General features: G+C 35.5%; 2 non-coding genes and 1 pseudogene across 2 annotated transcripts in view; all 3 read left to right on the plus strand.

The window, feature by feature from the left end:
• The window catches only part of LOC128870881 (small subunit ribosomal RNA), a 1,991-nt gene extending 1,610 nt beyond the window's left edge, over positions 1-381 (plus strand). The window contains exon 1 of the ribosomal RNA XR_008455584.1: positions 1-381. This exon is cut by the window's left edge and continues 1,610 nt beyond it. This is a non-coding gene — a ribosomal RNA (small subunit ribosomal RNA).
• Positions 382-956: 575 nt separating this feature from the next.
• On the plus strand, positions 957-1,137 carry LOC128870864 (5.8S ribosomal RNA). Its single transcript, XR_008455568.1, has one exon. It is a non-coding gene; the product is annotated as a 5.8S ribosomal RNA (ribosomal RNA).
• Positions 1,138-1,574: 437 nt separating this feature from the next.
• The window catches only part of LOC128870912 (large subunit ribosomal RNA), a 5,561-nt pseudogene continuing 2,135 nt past the window's right edge, over positions 1,575-5,000 (plus strand).

Below are 5,000 nucleotides of genomic sequence, written 5' to 3' on the forward strand. Positions count from 1 at the left end.
ATAACAGGTCTGTGATGCCCTTAGATGTCCTGGGCTGCACGCGCGCTACAATGAAAGTATCAACGTGTATTTCCTAGACCGAGAGGTCCGGGTAAACCGCTGAACCACTTTCATGCTTGGGATTGTGAACTGAAACTGTTCACATGAACTTGGAATTCCCAGTAAGTGCGAGTTATTAACTCGCATTGATTAAGTCCCTGCCCTTTGTACACACCGCCCGTCGCTACTACCGATTGAATTATTTAGTGAGGTCTCCGGACGTGATCACTGTGACGCCTCGTGTGTCACGGTTGTTTCGCAAAAGTTGACCGAACTTGATTATTTAGAGGAAGTAAAAGTCGTAACAAGGTTTCCGTAGGTGAACCTGCGGAAGGATCATTATTGTGTTCCATATCCGTAAGAAAAACAAACAATGCCAAAACAAATAAAAACAAAAACAAACAAAAGAAAAAAAAAAAAAAAAGAAAAAAAAGAAAAATTTATAATTATTTTGAATCCATATTCTTTTTATTCTTTTTCATTCAATTTGTTATCCATCAATTATATCATATTAAATATAATATGATGGTACATTTTGTAATGTTTTTTCTTATTTTTTCTTTTAAAAACCTTTAAACATGAAAATAGAAAGTTGTACTTATTATTCATTTGATTGAATGATAAGTTAATTTGTTCACAATAACAAAAGTGGTATATATTTATTATTATATTTATATATAAATAAAATGATTAAAAAAATACAAAATAATCAAACATAATAAATACCACCACTGTATTATTGTTGAACTAAGACATTCGCAACTTAATAAAAATGTTTAGAGTTAAATATATTTGATATATATTATTGAAAGAAAATCAATTTATATTTTATTATTATTATTATTTAATTTTACTCTTTCAATTAATATATGCAAAAAAAAATTGACATTTGTTATAAATAAAAATAAATAAAAAAATACTCTAAGCGGTGGATCACTTGGCTCATGGGTCGATGAAGAACGCAGCAAACTGTGCGTCATCGTGTGAACTGCAGGACACATGAACATCGACATTTTGAACGCATATCGCAGTCCATGCTGTTATGTACATTAAATTAAATTTTAAAGTACTGCTTGGACTACATATGGTTGAGGGTTGTAAGACTATGCTAAATAAGTTGCTTATTCTTTTATAAAAATAATTGAATTTAAGCAAATGTGTATATTATTGGATTTTAAATAATTCATAATATTAATAGCAAAAAAATAAAGATATATAATGAATTTTTTATTTATTAATATATTCTTAAAAAAAAAAAATCCTCTCAAATAAAATGAAATAAAAAAAATTTTGAATCTAAGTATTCTCTTTAAAAAATTTTCATATTATTTATAATATATAAAATATTAATTTATATATGTAATTAAAGGAGGAATGTCTAGCATAAAAATTAATTTTTTTTATTCTAGAATTGCCTCATTTTACATAATTATTATTTATAATATATATTTATATAAAAGGAAAAAAGAAAAATAGAGATGAAAAGATGATATAATTATTTATTAAATTGTGAGAAGATAAAAAATATTTTAAAACAACCTCAACTCATATGGGATTACCCCCTGAATTTAAGCATATTAATGAGGGGAGGAAAAGAAACTAACAAGGATTTTCTTAGTAGCGGCGAGCGAAAAGAAAATAGTTCAGCACTAAGTCACTTTGTCTATATGTCAAATGTGAGATGCAGTGTATGGAATATCTTAATATCTAGTATGAGAAATTAACGATTTAAGTCCTTCTTAAATGAGGCCATTTACCCATAGAGGGTGCCAGGCCCGTATAACGTTAATGATTACTAGAAAGATATTTCCAAAGAGTCGTGTTGCTTGATAGTGCAGCACTAAGTGGGTGGTAAACTCCATCTAAAACTAAATATAACCATGAGACCGATAGTAAACAAGTACCGTGAGGGAAAGTTGAAAAGAACTCTGAATAGAGAGTTAAATAGTACGTGAAACTGCTTAGAGGTTAAGCCCGATGAACCTGAATATCCATTATGAAAAATTCATCATTAAATAATTAAAAATAATGTGCATTTTTTTCATATAAGGACATTGTAATCTATTAACATAATAAAGTATTTATCAAAAGATCATTGGTGATATTAAGTTTATTTAAATTAATTTGCTTTTTAAGCATATTAACATAGAATAAATACTAATGATTTGATAAAGTGTTGATAGATTTTATTATATATAATGCTAAAATTCATTTTTTGAATTTTACAAAAAATTTAATATCTATGATATTAATATTTATTTGTATGCATTTATATGATTAACAATGCGAAAGATTCAGGATACCTTCGGGACCCGTCTTGAAACACGGACCAAGGAGTCTAACATATGTGCAAGTCATTGAGTTATATTAAACTTAATGGCATAATTAACTTAACTTAAAAATATAATGGGATTAATTTTTAGTCTATTTTCTTAAATAGTCAATTAATTCAATCCCGGGGCGTTCCATATAGTTATGTATAATGATAATTTATTATTATTTATACCTCTAACTGGAGCGTACCTTGAGCATATATGCTGTGACCCGAAAGATGGTGAACTATACTTGATCAGGTTGAAGTCAGGGGAAACCCTGATGGAAGACCGAAACAGTTCTGACGTGCAAATCGATTGTCAGAATTGAGTATAGGGGCGAAAGACCAATCGAACCATCTAGTAGCTGGTTCCCTCCGAAGTTTCCCTCAGGATAGCTGGTGCATTTAAAAATTATATAAAATAATCTTATCTGGTAAAGCGAATGATTAGAGGCCTTAGGGTCGAAACGATTTTAACCTATTCTCAAACTTTAAATGGGTAAGAACCTCACCTTTCTTGATATGAAGGTTGAGGTTATGATATAATGTGCCCAGTGGGCCACTTTTGGTAAGCAGAACTGGCGCTGTGGGATGAACCAAACGTAATGTTACGGTGCCTAAATTAACAACTCATGCAGATACCATGAAAGGCGTTGGTTGCTTAAAACAGCAGGACGGTGGACATGGAAGTCGTAATCCGCTAAGGAGTGTGTAACAACTCACCTGCCGAAGCAACTAGCCCTTAAAATGGATGGCGCTTAAGTTGTATACCTATACATTACCGCTAAAGTAGATGATTTATAAAACAATTTCGATTGATTTATAAATTTTGAAACTTTAGTGAGTAGGAGGGTACAATAGTGTGCTTAGAAGTGTTTGGCGTAAGCCTGCATGGAGCCGCTATTGGTACAGATCTTGGTGGTAGTAGCAAATAATCGAATGAGACCTTGGAGGACTGAAGTGGAGAAGGGTTTCGTGTGAACAGTGGTTGATCACGAGTTAGTCGGTCCTAAGTTCAAGGCGAAAGCCGAAAATTTTCAAGTTTTTAATAAAAAAAAATATTAATAAAATTTATATATATATATTAAAAAATAATTAAATACTTGAATTATTTTGAACGAAAGGGAATACGGTTCCAATTCCGTAACCTGTTGAGTATCCGTTTGTTATTAAAAATGGGCCTTGTGCTCATCCTGGCAACAGGAACGACCATAAAGAAGCCGTCGAGAGATATCGGAAGAGTTTTCTTTTCTGTTTTATAGTCGTACTACCATGGAAGTCTTTCGAAGAGAGATATGGTAGATGGACTAGAAGAGCATGACATTTACTGTTGTGTCGATATTTTCTCCTCGGACCTTGAAAATTTATGGTGGGGTCACGCAAACTTCTCAACAGGCCGTACCAATATCCGCAGCTGGTCTCCAAGGTGAAGAGTCTCTAGTCGATAGAATAATGTAGGTAAGGGAAGTCGGCAAATTAGATCCGTAACTTCGGGATAAGGATTGGCTCTGAAGATTGAGATAGTCGGGCTTGATTGGGAAGCAATACCATGGTTTATGTACTCGTTCTGGGTAAATAGAGAATTACGATTCTTGTTCCCCGGATAGTAGTTACGTAGCCAATTGTGGAACTTTCTTGCTAAAATTTTTAAGGAATTATATCATTCGATATATATTCTTTTTAAATTATAACGATTATCAATTAACAATCAATTCAGAACTGGCACGGACTTGGGGAATCCGACTGTCTAATTAAAACAAAGCATTGTGATGGCCCTAACGGGTGTTGACACAATGTGATTTCTGCCCAGTGCTCTGAATGTCAAAGTGAAGAAATTCAAGTAAGCGCGGGTAAACGGCGGGAGTAACTATGACTCTCTTAAGGTAGCCAAATGCCTCGTCATCTAATTAGTGACGCGCATGAATGGATTAACGAGATTCCTACTGTCCCTATCTACTCCCCCCAGCGGTGCAGGGGTTAGAATATGCCCGAGGTAAGGTATGCCTGTCGTAAAAGGCGACTAAAATCTAGGTTTGCCAGTGCCTGAGTAGTATGGATGCTCAACTGGCAGAGTCTTCGGGTTCGATGTCTTACCGGAGACCTTAACTCGGTACCACGGGGAACAGGAGCCCTCAGAGTTCGCTCTGACCTGTTCTATGGGAACGGCCCTTCGGGGAGGTTTTCGTGGTGGCTGTGGTTGAGACCTAAAGCGCGGGTAGAGCTTTAGCTCGATGTAGTGTTGCAATTAACCGGGTGTCGGGACCCAAAGAACGGCAGAGGTATGGGTAGGCCTCGAGCCCTACCAAGGTGGTCAGTGTGTCCATGCCACACTGCCAATCGGTATCCTTAAATGCTTCGGCATTTTTGGGGCGCTGATCAACGCATTGTATTGATACGTTGTGCTTTTGAGCACCGTGGGTTCAGGCTGTCGCCAGCAGATACTCACGTTAAAAACACCAGACGATGATGTCCCTATCTACTTCCCCCAGCGGTGCAGGGGTTAGAATATGCCCGAGGTAAGGTATGCCTGTCGTAAAAGGCGACTAAAATCTAGGTTTGCCAGTGCCTGAGTAGTATGGATGCTCAACTGGCAGAGTCTTCGGGTTCGATGTCTTACCGGAGACCTTAACTCGGTACCACGGGGAAC

Source organism: Anastrepha ludens, unplaced genomic scaffold (genome assembly GCF_028408465.1).
Source record: "Anastrepha ludens isolate Willacy unplaced genomic scaffold, idAnaLude1.1 ptg000082l, whole genome shotgun sequence".
NCBI classification, from domain to species: domain Eukaryota; kingdom Metazoa; phylum Arthropoda; class Insecta; order Diptera; family Tephritidae; genus Anastrepha; species Anastrepha ludens.